Source organism: Delphinapterus leucas, chromosome 9, assembly GCF_059928025.1.
Source record: "Delphinapterus leucas isolate spDelLeu-1000000601 "Yukka" chromosome 9, BTC_Dleu_Yukka2, whole genome shotgun sequence".
Lineage (NCBI taxonomy): Eukaryota > Metazoa > Chordata > Mammalia > Artiodactyla > Monodontidae > Delphinapterus > Delphinapterus leucas.
The window spans coordinates 21,979,527-21,997,307 of record NC_143137.1 but is presented as its reverse complement, the minus strand read 5'-3'; the positions used below and the strand labels follow the sequence as shown (position 1 = coordinate 21,997,307).

Genomic DNA, 17,781 nt, shown 5'->3' with positions numbered 1-17,781 from the left:
GACACTTTTTAAGGGGCTTTTTGTCATGCCTGTCAACACGTTAAGAACCACTACTTTAGGAGCTGACAAACAAAGCATAAAATATGGATGGTAAAACACACAGATCATTAAATTAATACTAAGTATATCACAGTCTCGATACCTTTACAGATATTATATCTGTAGACTGTGGACCAAAAGTGGGTTCAGAGATCACCAGAATGAACTTGCTTTATGTCAACTTTCAACCTTTAATGAGTAGGTCAGTAATGAAGTTCTAATATTGGTGAAGTCAGTGTTGTACAATGGGAAAGCAAGTGGGTAATTATATGTTTTGAGATAATCAGTGGAAGAAATGAAGGAAAATGAAGTCTTCATGAAGAAGACAGGATTTTCTGAACTGTCTGAAGGAGAGGATTTATTAACCATGGATGAAGAAAAGGCACATTAAGGGTCTAGTCCATGGTCTGGAAAAGGCTTGTAGGTTTAAAAAATTTCATATGTGTGTGTGTATATATATATATATATATATATGAAACTGTGGAGTTAGAAAGTTACTTGGGGAATAGGCAAGGACAGGAAAGAATAGACTCAGATGTAAAGACCATATATGACAGGTCGGGTAGTGCGACTTTCATTTGTTCAGTCTTAACTTTAAACTCCCTCCATCCAAAAATGTAGAAAATGTCAATACATTTATATAATGTAAAGGTATAAATGAATATGCCAGATCCTTAGATAAAAAGACGACTAAGACATGACCTTTTTCCCCACAGCTGATTGTCTAGGAGTTGAATAACAGTGTGTGTGAGAGATCTACCTATATATACCTGTGACATTACAATTTAGTACCATAGGTTCTTTAATGTAAGTTTTAATAGAGTGCTATGTGGAGTGCAGGATTAACAGCCTTGGAAAATCATAAAAAATTTGAAAGGATGTACAGTTTAATTGGATCTCAAAAGATGCAAAAGAGCTTTGGCAAGCAGAGGAAGGTGCACGAGCTAAAGGAGTGAGGCTAGAAAGGCAGCAGTGTAATTGGAAGCAGTAAGAGAGAGGGTGATGCATAGGTGCTGAGGAGAGAATGTGTTCAGGAACAAACTTGAAATACCTTATATTTCAAAGGAAGGAGACTAGATATTTTCCAGCAGGCTCTAGTAGCTGAGGCAGTCAAGAGATTGAAATGTTAGAGGTAATTAAAGCCACTGGTAGGAATCCTATGAATAGGCCTGAATTCAGAGAGCAAATGAATTCACTCTAGCATACCGGAAACAGATGACGGGAATGGATTGCCCCATATAGGAAAGAGTGTGCCGATCGAAACTACAGAATGTATTTCCGTGCAATAGGGGGTTGGTGAAAGAAGGATCTTGTTTAAATTAAGGTAGGATTTTCTGCAGGAGGAAGGGGGAAGAAGAAGAAAGAAAGAAGTGGAAATTAACACACACCTAGAATGCGTCAGTTGAGGTATTTAAAAAAGAAAAAATTAAAGGAGAGAATGGGATTACGGTATGAACAAAGGTCATGATCAAATAAAAATGGAGAGGCAGGATAGATGTTGAGTAATAGAAGATTATATGAACCCCAGGTTGGTTCATGGAGGTTACTGGCAAATGAGGAAGAGGAATAAGGAGAGACAGTCAGGAATAATGGTAGATCACAGACTGGGCTAACTGGTTGAATTTTATGTATAAGTAAAGACAGAAGACACTTTATATATAAGTAAGTGATAAGGAAAAATGGATTAAGCAAGCAAATAGGAATGATATTAATAGAGATAATGTTTCTGAAACTTTTGTGGCAAATTTTCAAATAAATGGTTTGGTTAATACAGTAAGAGGTTACACGGAATCTAAGGTGAACTCCATTAAAAGCCACTGGTAGCAGTCGCTCAGTGTTGTGAGAGAGGATGACTAACACCGGGTGAGGAGAATGGGGTGGGAGAGAGCCTTTCCATGGCAAGAGAACAATACTAAGTCCACTGCCGTAACAAAGATGAGAGCTTCATGAATGAAGCGCGGCAGACAGCCAAGGGAATAAGAGAGGAATGCCCTGGAGGTCTACATTAAGACCGTCCCCAGAAATCAGGCTTGTCTGAGAACTGACTGAAAATGGGAGATAACTACTGAGGAAACTTGTAGGAAAAAGAAACACCAAAACACAGAATTAGAGAAAAGATGGATGCTGGAAGCTAAGAAAGGAGCGAGCCGTGTGAATTAGGCCAGGGCGCAGAACATGCAGTGTGGCAAATGGCAGAGTGGGAGATTTGGTGGGAGCTGTCAGGCCTCAACCACTAGAGGGAAGACTATGACTAAATAAGTGGGGTTATGAGGAGATTCCAGAAAGCTTTGCTGGAATAATAGTTACAGAAAATGATGTGGTCAGTGGGGTGAAAGATAAGAGGGTAGGAGGGATGGGCCTGAAACACAGGCTACCTGCAGCAATCCCCACAGGTCTGGACCAAACCGAGAAGGAAGGGATGCGTAGAGTGTGCAGGGAATCAAGGCAGATGAAAGAAAGCAAGTTGAGCAGTGAGTGCCCAAAAATGAGGAGAACGTGCCTACCAGGAAAATGCTACACATGTGGCAGAAGGGGTGCTGAAGATAAGGTTTTTCTCTAGGACAAATATGGGGAAAAAGGAAGAAAGGTACAGAAAAGCAAGATTAAAGTTGCCCTCAGACAGAAAGGAGACGCTAAGGAATGACAGACATCAACTGGAAGGATAAGTCAGCATTCCTGGGCCAAAAGTCATGCTGGAATAAAGAAAGAAAAGAGAGACTGGAGGCAGAGAAATTGAAATATTGTATAGTGGAGAGCATAGAAGGCCGAGCAGGTGTGTAATAAAGACCTCAAATGGGGAATCCTGTCAGAGCTCAAAATGGTCTAACTGGACACATTTTGGATGTAAAGACCGTATAGCAGCGAGAAGTGCACAGAAAGTGTGAGGAGCAAGGACCTGAGTAGGAGGCAGGAGTAGATTAGCTCCTGAAGCACCGATTTGGAGGGAAACTGTTAAAGGACTTGGGTGACAGGAAAGTTTATAAGGAAGCTGCTTACAATGAATGCGGATAAAAACCCATTGCTGCCAACTTTAGAGAGAGTAGGTTTGACTTAATAGAGGGCGTGAATAGGTAGTTTGGCCAGAAGATAGATTATTGTTGGAGAATGGGTGAAGATTCTGAGGGAAATATACCTCAAGAGAAGTACTTTGCCTCCATTCCTTCTGTAGACAAGATGGTAAATGAAAGGGTGATGGATAGCTAAGATATCGTAGATTATTGCAGTGCGCCATTAAAATTGGTTGCTCTTAGAAGTTACCCTACCATGGCTAATAGTGACAGACATTTCCTAGGGAGATTTGTATGAAAATATCATGGAGAGAGGGGAGAAGACGGAGGCTAGAAGCATAAAAACAGAAGATGGAGGGTTTAAGCTGGGGTGCCGAATATAAGGTGTGAGTAGGGAAGGGCATTAAACAGGGCCAAAAGGAGGAACACTGGAAAAGGGCAGAGCTGCGTATTAAGTAGAGAGACGGGAGCTAAGCTAGATTACAGCCAAAGAGGAGAGAGGACGTGGAGAGGAAGTGGCTAATAAGAGCTGGTGTTAATGAGGGAGTGTCTCACTAACGGAATCTGGGAATCTTTTCTCAAATGATATTTGAAGCAACAAGTATGACCAATGGAGTGACATATTAAAGAGTCTAAATGGGATGGATCCAAGCCGTGGCCAGTGGCAAGAATCCTATGAAGGTCTGTACTGAACTGAGAATGCAAATGTATTCAGAACAGTGTACAGAAAACAAGATGAAAGAAGAGACTTCTCAATCCGTGAGAAATGATATAAATATGGTAGCTGAAAAAACAAGTGACTGTAGGTAATATAGGTGTTTCTCTAGGGTCAATCAAGGAAAAGAGTGGAAGAGCTGCAGAAGAGATGGGGTCATTTGAAGATTGGCAGGTACTGACAGGAGGGATATGGTACCATACTTGTACCAAAGATCATGATTAAATAAGAAAGAAGAGAGAGACTGGAAACTACATAAGGGAAGAACTATATGAAGAGTAGTTGAGAACAGGTGGAGTGGCATGGGCAGATAAGATGAGGAACACAGTTTTCCAGAATGAGAACTCTTGTAAGATCTTATAATGGGTCTATCTGGTTAAATGATGGGTCTTAACGCCAGACTTTGAAAAGCAGTATATACGATGGGAAGACAGGGCCCGAAAAGTAATGGGAAGTTTTGGTGGGAAGTTTTAGCTAGGAGGATTGGAAGGAGATGGACTAAGATGAACTCTGATATAAAGACAGGCCAGCAACCTTAAAGACACCAGGATAAATCTCTGAGCCCTGGTCTATAGCATGGATGACTAATACTGAGAGCTGAGTGGCTAGCGATCATGCCCAACTCAAAAGTAAAACTTCATTTGTTATTTTCATGTACAGATGGTAGATGAAATTATGCTATATGTATAATTAAGACGTGGGAGGGCAGACCACCAAAGGGAGATACAAATGAATATCTTGCAAGTGCCACATTAAAGTTATCCTTAGAATTTACTCTGTCATGTCAAGATTTTCTGAAAGTGGAGAGACAGCTCCTGGGGAGAGAACCTGGCTAGGGAGTGCTGTTTGGGAGGAGACTGAATCCACTTGAATGAAACAGAGATGGTAGCTAAAAAAATAAGAGAAGCTGAAGATAAGGCAGCATATTTCTTTAGGGCAAGACAGGTAGCAAGGGAAAAGGAATGGGAGAACAACATTACAGGTGCCCCCAGATTAAAAGAATGCCATTTGAAGAATGACAGGTATTGACTGGAGGGAGAGGATCCCATAATTGGGCCAAAAGACACAGAAGGAGGGGTGGGGGTTTACAAGCTAAGAGGAGCACTGTATAGACTAGAGAACGATTCTGAGTAGGTGGGTGGTAATAAGAAAAACCACAGGACCGTAACGACTCCCAGAATGGGGAAGCCTATAGTGTGAGAATGGGCCTGAGTGGTATGTTGGGTATAAGCCAGACTGCAGTGACTAGTCTATATAATGGGAGAGAAATAGAGGTCTGAAAAGGAGTGATAGGAGTAGACTTGCTCTTGATGCCTTCGTGGGAAATTTTTAATTAAAGGGCTTGGTTGGGGGAAAGTTTACAGCAGTGCTTCTTAAGATGTGTTCTATCAGCTCTGCCTAGGAATATGTCATTCTTCGCCCTACTAGACCTACTGAATCAGAAATTTGGGGTGGGGCTCAGCAGTTTGTATTTTAACAAACTGCAGTTTGAGAGCCACTGCTTTAGACAAAGGCAGATTAAGAGTAATCCCGATTAGAAAAATCTTTGCTAGCAGCTAAATCTAATTAGCTGAAAATTAGAGAAGCAACTGAGGAGACTTGCAAGAAAGGATAGTAGACAAGGAGAGAATGGCGACTAAAAAAGGGAAAAGGGCCATGTGAATTAGACTTGGGTGAGGAACTTGCAGGAGAGTAACATGGCCAATGGGTAAGGGCATTAAGGAGTGCTAGAGTGAGAAAGCCTGGCACATGGGAGAGTAGGAACTTTAACAGAGTGATTTTATGTTTATCTAGATTGCAGCCACTCAAAAAGAGAGAGGAAGGAGGGAATGTGGCTAAATAAGAATTGAGGGGGAACCGTTCAGGAAGCTTTGTGGAAGAGAGAGGCTGCATGGGCTGGAACTATATAATCCAGTCCAGAGCCTGAACAGTGACTGCTGAATATGAGGTGTCCGTTTATCTAGAAGAGATTACTGCATCTATGGGAATGATCGTACATACACAGTCTCTGAATGAAAGAGGGATGCTGAATACAAGGTACAGTTTTTAATAAGGCAAAATAAAGAAAAAGGAGTAAAACAGCAAAGTTAAAATTGCTGCCAGCCAGATGAGAAGGTATCACTTAATATTGACATAGAAATTGTCACTGATACCACCTGGAGGCATAGGCACCATAGCTGGGCCAAAGAACACGATGGAAAGGAAGAAGACAGGTTAGAAGCTATCTAAGGGAAAGGCTTATCTAAAGAGTAGAAAATTGGGGCTTCCCTAGTGGCGCAGTGGTTGGGAGTCCACCTGCCGATGCAGGGGACATGGGTTCGTGCCCCGGTCCGGGAGGATCCCACATGCCGCGGAGTGGCTGGGCCCGTGAGCCATGGCTGCTGGGCCTGCGCGTCCAGAGCCTGTGCTCCGCAACGGAAGAGGCCACAACAGTGAGAGGCCCGCGTACCGCAAAAAAAAAAAAAAAAAAAAAAAAAAGAGTAGAAAATTGGTTTTGAGTGAGGCACAGAGTGGGGATCAGGAGAGGAGGAAACCTCAAAAAGAATATGCATTCATCACTATGAAAGGTTAAGATATATGGGGGAGTCCTCCAAAGGGAAATTGGAAAGAATGTCCCATAAGAGGGACATTAAAGATACACTCAGAAGTTAAGGAAATATATTAGAATTTGCAGTAAGTGAGAGAAGCACCTGAGGAGACTTGTATGAAAAAATAGCAAAGAAGGAAAGAGCAAAAGATGGAGATTGGAAACTAAATAAGCAGAAAGTGTGTGTGAATTGGGCTAGTGTGCAGAACATGCAGTGTAGAAAAATCAATATGGGAGGACACTGAAGAGGTCTAAATGGGAACATTAGGAAACGGGAATTGGAATTTTGTCAGAGTTGTGTATGAATGAGAGAAAGTGAGGTTAAAATGTAGCAAAGTAAGAATTGGAGTATAAAGTTTTGCTGTCCAGGATGCTTTTTTGGAAAAATACTAGAAGCAATGGGTGTGGTCAATAGAGTGAAAGGTCAGAAACAGGCCAAGTGGGATGCACATAAAAGGCAGGCCAGTGGCAGGAATCCTATGAAGTTTATGCTAAACCGAGAATACAAACAAATGCAGTAAAGAGTGTAGGACACAAAGGGAAGACAGCAGGGCTTGAGCAGTGAGTGTCCAACATGAGGGGAGTATCTAGCCCAAAGGGACAGCTGAATCTGTAAGAATGATGTGAATGTACGTGGAAGCTGAAAGGAGGGACACAGAAGACAAGGCAGCATGTTTCTCTAGGGCAAAATAAGGATCAGGGGAAAGCAATGGAAGAGCAAAGTGAAGCTTCCCACAGATGTGAAGGGATGATTTAAGAATGGTATCTATTGACTGGTGGTAGTTATGGTATCATATTTAGACCAAGATTGTGATGGAATGAAAAGGAAAAGAAAGTTTGTTAATTGAATAAAGGACTATTGTATGAACTATAGAAGACTTAAGAGTAATGGAATAGCAGCAATACAGATCAGGTGTGTAATAAAGAGACTCAGAATGGAGATTTCCTTAAATGTTCAAATTGGATGGGAAGGCCCAACGGTAATGAGTGGTGTATCTAACAGAGTTTCAAGGACCTGGATAAAAATGGGAATTATAGAGTAGACTAGCTCTTAATGCTGTGGGTAAAATTTTTTAATTAAAAGCTTGGTTAGGGGCTTCCCTGGTGGTGCAGTGGTTGAGAGTCCACCTGCGGGTTCGTGCCCCGGTCTGGGAAGATCCCACATGCCGCGGAGCGGCTGGGCCCGTGAGCCATGGCCGCTGAGCCTGTGCTCCGCAACGGGAGAGGCCACATGACCAGCTAGGGAGCATGGGCCAGTGGTTTGCCTATAGAGAAGACTATCTGTATTTCTTGAGGAGTAGTTGGGAATCGCTAGGGAGGTAAACCTCACTAGAAAACTACTGTACCCTTTGCTATGACACAGGATAGTAGCTGAAATGGATAGTTAAGATATGGTAGAGCACAACAGAATAAGAAAGAAGAGGGGGTTTTAATCTAAATAATGGGAGCATTGCATGCATTAGAGTAGGGTTCTCAGTAGTCAGAGTAGCAAAAAGGCAAATAAGATGTGAATTGAAGAGACTTGGAATGGAGAAATCTGTCAGATCTCAGAAGGGGTCTAACTGGTTAAAAATGTTTGGTGTTAGTTAAAGATGACAATGAGTGGTATATAACTAGAGAGAAGTAAAGGCCTGCATGTAAATGAATGTTTAGAAATGTTAGAAAGTAGACTAGCACTCAAAGTCTTGGTGGGAAAAAAATTTTTTTTAAGAATGAACATATATATATATATATATCCCTCAAAGACAGCATTACATATTATTTATGGATATATGAATATTTATGAAAAGTATAAAATATATGAGGATAAATATTTAAGTAGTGATTTTCTCTTAGAAGGAAGGGAAAGAGGTAAATGATTCTAAAGTGGTACAAAGGAAGTCTCAATTATATGTGTACTGTTCAATTTCTTTAAAAAAATCTCAATCAAATATAGCATAAAGTTAAGATATAAAGAAGTGGGGTAGTAGGTATATGAATTTTGGGGGAACAGAACATTTTAATTAAAGGGCTTGGTTGATAAGAATGGTTAGAGGGGGAAGTTATAATGAACCTTGATGAAAAGTCATCGATAGCAACCTGAAAGATGCTGGTTTGACCAACTAGAGAGTGCAGGTGGGTCGTTTATCTGGTGAGAGGATGAAGTGTACTTGGTAAGAAGTGAGTGGAAGTGCGCCTCAAGAGAAGACTAATGTGTCCCTCACTATGATGACAGATGGAAGCCAAAAATATTATAGATGTTCATGTATATGACAGAGCAAATAATCAAAGGAACTCAGGAAGAGCTTGTTGAGGTATGATGTTAAAGTGCTCAGAAATTAAAGTATCATATTAGGACTGGTTGTGAGAGAAACTGCTGAGATGTATTTTTAAAAAGAGAGAGAGAAAAAAATTGAGGCTGCAATCTAAGTAAGGAGAGGGAGTCTAGGATATAGGCTGTGGTGCAGAACATGCAGTTTAGCAAAATGTTAAACAAGGAAGGGCATTTAACAGGTCCAGGATGAGGAGCACAGAGAGATCAGAATTAAAAGTTCAGTGAAGGATTGTACGGTAAGCCAGATATCAACCAGCCAAGGAAAGAGGTGAGAATGCCGCCAAATAAGAACTGGAGTATGATGTGTTGCTGCCCAGAAAGCTTTGTTGGAAAAGATTTGAAGCAATCAGTGTAGTCAATAGAATGAGAGGTTAGAGAGCAATTAAATGTGATTGGACTTAAAATGGGCCAGAGCAGAAATCCTGGAAAAATCCAGACTCAATGGAGGGTGGAAACAGATTTCAGTACAGAATGCAGGAAATAAGGAAGATGGATGAAGGTTGAATTGTGAGTGCTGAACATTAAAAGAGTACATATCCAGAAAAGATGATTAGATTCACTGGAATGATATAGCTGAAAGAAGAAGGAATGTTGGAGGAAATGTAGGGAGTTTGCAGCAAAAGGAGAAAGGGGAAAAGGAGAAAATGGATAGAAGAGCAACGTTCAATTCCTTGTAGATGGAAAGACATTATTTGAATAGTCATACAGATGGAAGAAATGGCTTTTGCTCCATACTAAGGCCAAAGGTCATGACAGAATAAAAAGAAAATAGGAGAGGATGGCAAGTAAGTAAAGGGGCATTGTGTGAATTAGAGAGTAGTTCTGAGTAGCTGGAATGGCAACAAGACAGATCAGGTGTGAATGAAAGAAACAGAACCGCCAGGTCCCCGAACTGCATATATAGAATGAAAGAGGATCCGGGCCCTGAAAAAGAACAGGACTTGGGTAGGCTGGCTCTTGAAGTCTTCGTGGGAAATTTATGGCTGAAGTGATTGCTTGTTAAGAAAGGTTAGAAAGAGATGGATTAACATAAACCTTGACAAGAAGGCCTTGGTGGAAACCTTAAAGATATCACCATTGATTGACCTTTTAGAAGGTGTGGACTGGATACTTTTCAGTATGTAGAGCAAATGAATGCTTTTGGTTGAGGAGTGGTTGCGGATCATGATAAGGCAATCTCAAGGGAATAATACTGCATTTATTGATATATTATAGAATCTGTGGGTGAAAGATAAGGGAATGTTTAAGATCTGGTAGGGCAAATAGTCAAAAGGAGTTATGGAAGACCTGCCTGTAAGTGTGATGTTAGTTTGCTGAGAAGTTAAGGAGTCACGTTAGGACCGGCTGAAAGTGAAAGAAGTAACTGCAAAGACTCGTATAAAAAAAAAGAGGAAAGAGGAAAGGAGAGAAGATGCTGGTTAGAGAAGGGATGTATGAATTAGGCTGGGTTTGTAATATGCAAGGTGCAAAATGGCAAATATTACTGAGACCAGAATGAGGAATGCAGGTATCACCAGCTGTCTACTCACATTACCAAAATACTTGTTAACATGAAAAGTTTTTACCTACATATCACCATGTGCTTGGGAAACTTGGTACAGTGAGTTAGCATTCTTGTGCTAGCAAAAACTTTGAGTTTGTACAGTCTATTTGGGATAGTATATGTTTGCTGCAGACATAGTTCTTTTATCTATAGGTTTACTTCCTATGCTCAAGGTTTTTAAATGTGTTGTGCATTATTCCTATCATCTTCCCTATAATATGTGTGGAACAACTCCAGCAATTCGCCAATTGGTAAGTAAATGTTTCCCAAGAGTTTCTTATTTATACAATGCATTTTGAAAATGTATATGCATTTGTTATTTCTCTTGAGAACCTTTCATTATTCCATGCATTGTAAAAGGAGAATGCAATTACAGTCTTATATCATAGTATGGGATCATTTTGTACTACAGACATGTACACTAGTGAATGAATTTTATGTTAAATAATTATGTAGTTGTTCTTTAAAATGGTTTATATTATAAGAAATACTTAAAAGTTTTTATAATAGCATTTTTGTGATGGTTGAGAAGATACGTTGGATTTTTTTAAAAGGAAAATGGTTATGGGCCTTTTCAAATTTAAGATATTGCAATATAACCATTTACTAAGAAAAACTGCGATTCAGCATATTTTAAAGAAAGGATAATGAAAATTGCTTATTGTACTTATAAAGCAGTTGAGCCAGGAAGAGAACTGTGTGGTGAGGCATTTCTTAAAGGAAGAAAAGGGGGAGATAAAGTGATAACTGAAAATGAGACATAAGAGGGACCGTATGTGGGAAAGTACGTTTGTATAAAGAAGTGTAGTCGGCAGAAAGGTCAGAGATAAAATCAGTGAAGTGGACCTAAAACAACACAAATTGCAGCGATCCTACCAAGGAATAAATGGAAAACCAAAGCAATTCAGCAAAATATGTAAAAAGAAGAAATATGGAAATGGATTGAGCAATGAATGTAGAACAAAAAGAGGAACCAAAGAGTGAGGTATTAGTGAGCGTATGAGAATGGTACATACTCAGTATATGGATGTTTAATAAAAGGTAGAATAGGGAAAAAAGAAGAAGAAAATGGGTGGAAAAGCAAAATTTAACTTTAGATGGGAAAGATCATGTGAGGAATGACATACTGAAAAACAAGGTTTGGCACTATAATTGTATCTAATGGAACAAGGAAGAATATAGGTGATAGAAACCAAGTAAAAAGAGCACTGTATGGATAAGAAAACATTTCAGAGTAACTAGATAAGATACAGGGTAAAACAGTTTCACAATAAGGAGATCTTTATTGAGGGCAGAAATGGACACAGGATTAAAGATAGGCGAAAAGTACCGAAGAAAGTGAAGGCAGATGGAAACAAGTCAGAAGGCGACTACATGCAGTAGAGTGGAGTATTAGAAAAAGGCCAAGTGGAGAACGAAGTTAAGACAATATGGATAAAGAAGAATTCAGCTGACGGGGGCAAAGGGTGTCATGGAATGGAACTGAAAACTGCACATCTAGAAAGGATTTATAACTTCGTAAGATGGTACTGGATGAATCACGGAACAGGGACGGGTTAACTAGGGGGTTAAAATATGACAGAGGAGAGAAAGAGGAACAAAACAGATACGCAAAACTAGAGTTACACATACGACTAAAGGATTCCATGAGAAGAAACAAAAATGAGATGAAAATGACCTTATTCAGTAGTAATGGAAATAGAGGAAGAACAAAGGAGAGGAAAACTGCATAGATTACAGAAAGACAATGACAAAACTAGAGTCTAGTAAAACCAACACATGATGGGGATAATAGCAAAGAGTGGGTAAAATAAGGTGGTAGAACAGAGAATCCTACCAAACTTGTTATAGTATATAAACTTAAAACATACAAAGTATTTATGAAAGTGGAGAAAATGTTAAATGGGAATGAGAGTGGAGTAGAGGAATGAAGGATGAGAGGAAAAGGTTAGAGCATGTCCTGCAAAATATTAAATATAGAAAAGAATGAGGGCTGCAATGAGTAGATTTCCAGGGTTCTGTTCTAACACAGTGAACACTAAGCACTTTGAAAACAAGTAAAATTAAACAATGGAATGAATGTGGAATGGTTTAGGAAGTTTAAGTAAAAAGAATTAAAGTCACATTCAACAATGATTCTTGACTAATAGGGAAGACAGACCTAAGAAAATGAAAAGTATAACTGTCAAGTAGGCTGGAGTTTGGGGCGTGTCAGATGGAAGGGATTGTGTCGGTCCCAAGAAGGGATGGCTGGATCAGTGTCAGAGTGGGGGCAGGGCTAGGATCCTTGAGGAACAAGGGTCAATGGCAACTGATGGGAGCCTAGAGGTGGGCAAGGGGGGAGTGCAGCCCAGGGAGGCACGCTGGGCTTCCACAGCAGTGATTCTTCCCCGGGGGGGGGGGGTCGATTTCACCCAAGGGGGGCTGTGGGCATGGACCCCAAGGGAGGCCTGTCAGAACATCTGAGGGAGAGCAGTACTCTGCTCAAAACAAAAACAAAACCAAAAAAATCAAAAAAGAAAACACAAAAACATTCCTGAAAGATGATGCTGATAGGCTTGCCTTGGGGGGTCACGCATCCTCGGGTGAGAATCACTGGGTGGAAGGGGCAGGGTGGGCAGCTGGGAAGAGGGGTGAAGCATGAGCAGATGAGCCCGAGTCGGGCAGACGGAGGCATCAGAGTCAAGAGTGTCAGACATGGAGGAAAAGGACCCAGGCAGGACCAGGGAGACAGCGAGTAAATGAATGTAGCCAGCAAGGCACCTGGAATGATTGGGGGAGGGGGGAGGGGGGAGGGGTATTACGGTCAATCAGTTGGGAGTGGATTGCAAGCATGGTGTCCCTGAGCTTAGGACTCTGGAGGAGTAAGGCTGAGGGAGATGGAAGTGGTGACTGAAAGGAAGTTGGGTTGTGTGTATGTGAGCAGAGAGCACCAGAGGGGGGTGTCCACGCAGAAGGAAGGGGCAGATGGGACGGGAGAGGACAGTGCAGGAGAGCGTCTGGAAGAGAGATGACTGCCCCGAGGGGGGAGGGAGGGCAGACAGCAGGACCCAGGGCTCTGTGCAGGTCCAGACTGAGGGCGGTGGTGTCGGGAGTGGGTCTGGCAGGTGCGGGGGCAAGAGGGTGGGAAGAAGGTGAGAGTGCTGCGGTGAAAGAAAAAGGTTCGAGAATCAGAGGCCGGAGCCTCCCTGAGAGCTGTGTCAGAAGAGTACGTGACAAGGGGTCTGGATGGAAACCTGAAAGGTTACAGGGAGTGATGTCGTGGGGTCGTGCGGCCCGGGAGGCAAGCTCAGCCTGGCTCATGAGCGTGGGTTGGTGGGCGGAGCGTGAGGATTCAACACAGTGTGCCTGAAGCAGAGACGACTCAACCGGGTTCAGCAGTGGATGGGGGACGGAGAAGGGAGCCCAGAGCAGAGGAGATAACTGAATCCAGCTGGAAGGTGCACAGACAGTAGCTGAAAGTGTTGCTGTGTGTGCCATAGAGAAGCAAAGCAGCAGAGACCTAGAAACTGGGCCCAGGATTAGGAGGTCAGGTGAGCTGCCTCCAACAACTGAGAGTGTGGTAGAGGCGCGGGCTCCGACGGGCCGCAAGAGTGAGGAACTGCAGGTGATGGCGCCCGGCAGCCAGGGCAGGAGAGGCTTGTTGAGAGGATCAGGGAACACACTGCCGAGAGGGATGGCAGAGAGATAGAAGGAGAGAGTGCGTGTGGAGAATCTGCCCTCAAAGGTGGGCCAAGGGTGAGAGGAAGCCCATGCAGGAGGAAGAGCACCGCGCAGGTAAGGCAGGCGAGGAGCAGGGAGAGGTGGGTGAGGCCCGAGGAGCCTGGGCTGGTAGGGGTAGAGGCCCATTGAAAGTGCTAGAGACGGGGCATGGTGAGAAGGACGGTCAGAGAGAAGCACGCAGAAGCAGTGACCTTCTTCATTCAGTGCCGTGGACCCGAAAGGTGAGGTGTTTAGGGTGAGTCTGGATGGCAGATGGACTTAGTATTAGCACACGGGGGACAAAGAGACTGGCCGTCCTGGGAGCGTGAGGGCTAGTCAAGGAAAAGAGTACTGAATCCTTCTCGTGACTGACAGTGGTAGGGGAGCTGCTCGGGGTGGCAGGGACAAGCACCACAGGAGAAGGGAGAGAACCTTACGAGTATGTGAGGGGCTCAGGGTAGAAGGGGAAAGGCAGCCTGAAGAGCTGTTAATCTGGGGACTTTGGCAGATCTCAGGGTTAAGGGGGGTAGGATGTGTGGTATTGGGACCAGAAGGCAGGTGCAGTGCAGAGGTGAGACCTAACAGCCTGGGCATTTGAAGACCTGGGGCCCTCAGGAACAAACGGGGTCCATCCCCTGATACGACTGTGGTAAAACTGAGGAAACTGGGCATCGTTGCACATTAAGGAGGACTCTACAGAGAAACCACTAGTAGGTAACCTCAGAGATTTCAGATGGACTTAGTGGTTGGAGTTCAGAGTGCGGGTAGGAAATATGCTTAAAATGGCAGGGGAGTGAGGGAGAACCAAGGCTGTGTTGACATTTCCCAACCATCACTGATCCTGAGCTTTTGCTATTCCAGGGGCACTGGAAAGGGGGGTGGTGCAGGCCTAGCATGTGGTGGAGAGACCACACACATGGAAGGAGGGGGACCTTCAAAAGGAGTGGGGTGTCCGAGGTCTAGTCTGAGAAGACAGTGTGTGCAGAAAAGGGGCACAGGGGGAGCAAGCAGTGGGTGGGATGGTAGAGGCTTGAGGGGTAAGGGACTCTTGTTTGGGAGACTTAATCCAGGAAACAACAGAGGGGGCAATGCAGAACGGAATGGAGAGAGAGAGGAGGATCTTAAAATCTGTACACGAGGGGATCGTAGCCTAGAGGGAAAGAGGGCAAAGAGTGGATCCAGACCATGTCATTGGGGAGTGGGAGAGCAAGGTGATGGGCAGGGGTGCATTCTGGGGCCTGTGGGAGGAGAGACGAAAGCAGTGGAGGTGATGGAAGAAGAGGGGGGAGTCGGGCCTGGTGTAAAGAACTGTGGGCAGTGGCTCTATTAAAAGGGAACAGAGAAGAGGAAGGAAGGTGAGATGAGGTGAGGATGAGTATAAGGCAGCCTAAAGGGAAGGCAGTACTAAACCCAGTGGAAGGACCGGACGAGAGACAGCAGATGGTCTACTGCAGAGAACGTGGCAGGACAGGGGATGGAAAGAGCGTGAGCTGTGAGAGCCGGTCACACGAGGGAGCACCCCCTACGGAGAAGGGATGACCCAATGCAACTCGATGACAGGCATCAGGGAGCACTGAGATGACATCATGGGCCCTAGAGAAGAGGCAGACGCTTTCCCTGGGCCAGGGAAGGAAAGGGAAGGAACAGATCACATGAGGAGAGGTCACAGGAAGGAATGTCCAAATGGGGTCTTGATGTGGCACGACAGGAGGGCCACCTACCAGAGACAGACCAGGTGATGGGAGGCATCCAGGGGAGGATGGAGAATGGAGTGCAGCGGAAGGGACACAGGCTGGACACCAACGGGGGAGCAGCAGGAAGAGGGAGGTGGGCAGGTAGGAATCCAGGCAGATCTCGGAGGTGCCAACCAGAAGGAACCTCAGAGTTACAGGGCCAGCCAGTGGGAGCAGAGGCTTGGGGAGGGAGGAGTGGAGGGTGGCAGGCAGGGGGTGGGGAGCAGTGGCCGCTGCTACAGCCTCGAATGTTGTGGCAAGGGTGCAACTCTTCCGCCAGGCTCTTTACTACGGATCCGCTGGGGGCGGGGAGGGAGCTGGGGGTGGGGAGGGAGGAGCTCAGGGAATGAGTGGGGATGGGGATGGTGTTGGGGTCGGGGTGCAGGTCGGGTTTGACAGGGTTGTATGGGAGGACAGGGTTGGGATTGCTGGGAGTGGAGGTGGGGTGGGGAGGGAGATCCAACTGCAGACACGAGAAAATCATCTACTTTAACTGTGCTTCTGGACTGATTTCAAGTCCAGTGTTGGGGTGATGACTTCAGGCTGAGTGAGGAGAGGACTGGGAAGACCAGGGAAGCCACCCAGAGAGGACAAAGGAGAGTAGCTGCAGGAAGGGAGGGAAAGGTCTGCTTGGCAGGAATCACAGGAAGGTGAGGACAGTAGGGGCAAGGCTCTCCAGGTGGATGGTGTTGTGGGTCTGATATGAGAAGGGGTAACCTAGGGTGATAGACAATGACAAGCGGCAAGAAGGACAAGCACCAAAGATATTGTCCCAGTGCCTGAGGGTCATAAAGGATGGGGGGCAGGAGGGGTATATAGGGGTGTGTGAAAAGAATAGTGTTTTAATGCAGAACGGGGTTTACGGCACGTCAGGTGTCAGTGAGTTAACATGGAAGGGAATGTGGTGGTTCCAGGAGGACGGTGCTGGGCCAGTGTCAGAGTGTGGGCAGGGCTAGGATCCTTGAGGAACAAGGGTCAATGGCAACCGATGGGAGCCTAGAGGCGGGCAAGGGGGGAGTGCAGCCCAGGGAGGCACGCTGGGCTACCACAGCAGTGATTCTTCCCCGGGGGGGGGGGTCGATTTCACCCAAGGGGGGCTGTGGGCATGGACCCCAAGGGAGGCCTGTCAGAACATCTGAGGGAGAGCAGTACTCTGCTCAAAACAAAAACAAAACCAAAAAAATCAAAAAAGAAAACACAAAAACATTCCTGAAAGATGATGCTGATAGGCTTGCCTTGGGGGGTCACGCATCCTCGGGTGAGAATCACTGGGTGGAAGGGGCAGGGTGGGCAGCTGGGAAGAGGGGTGAAGCATGAGCAGATGAGCCCGAGTCGGGCAGACGGAGGCATCAGAGTCAAGAGTGTCAGACATGGAGGAAAAGGACCCAGGCAGGACCAGGGAGACAGCGAGTAAATGAATGTAGCCAGCAAGGCACCTGGAATGATTGGGGAGGGGGGAGGGGTATTACGGTCAATCAGTTGGGAGTGGATTGCAAGCATGGTGTCCCTGAGCTTAGGACTCTGGAGGAGTAAGGCTGAGGGAGATGGAAGTGGTGACTGAAAGGAAGTTGGGTTGTGTGTATGTGAGCAGAGAGCACCGGAGGGGGGTGTCCACGCAGAAGGAAGGGGCAGATGGGACGGGAGAGGACAGTGCAGGAGAGCGTCTGGTAGAGAGATGACTGCTAGGGAGGGAGGAGAAGCAGACAAGGAGGGACGGAAGGCAGCACCCATCACTGCAGGACGAGATGGAGAAGCATGGTGTAGCATGTGGGGTGGCAGGTGCAAAGCTAAGAGAAGGGCAGAAGTGCCACTGTGAAAGGAAAAAGGAGAATCAGAGGAAGAGGCTCCCCAAGAGCTGTGTCAGAAAAATAAGCAACAAAGGAGTCTGAATAGAAATATGAAAGGTTACAGGGAGCGACATTTTGGGGGGCCAGGAGGAAACCATACACTACGTCCACAGGGCGTGAGTATGGGTTGGTGGATGGAGCGCAGATTCAGTGCATTGCTTCTGAGACAAAGATGACTGAATTTGGTTGAGCAGCAGGTGGTGGATCAAGAAGGGAGCACTCAGCAGAGAAGACAACCGAATCCAGCTGGAAGGTTCACAATGGTAGCTGAAAAATGTCACATGGCTCAGGTA

At 44.8% G+C, this 17,781-nt stretch overlaps 1 protein-coding gene across 3 annotated transcripts in view; it reads right to left on the bottom strand.

The window, feature by feature from the left end:
• The window catches only part of COPG2 (coat protein complex I subunit gamma 2), a 129,597-nt gene that overhangs the window by 2,456 nt on the left and 109,360 nt on the right, over positions 1 to 17,781 (bottom strand). The window lies entirely within an intron of this gene.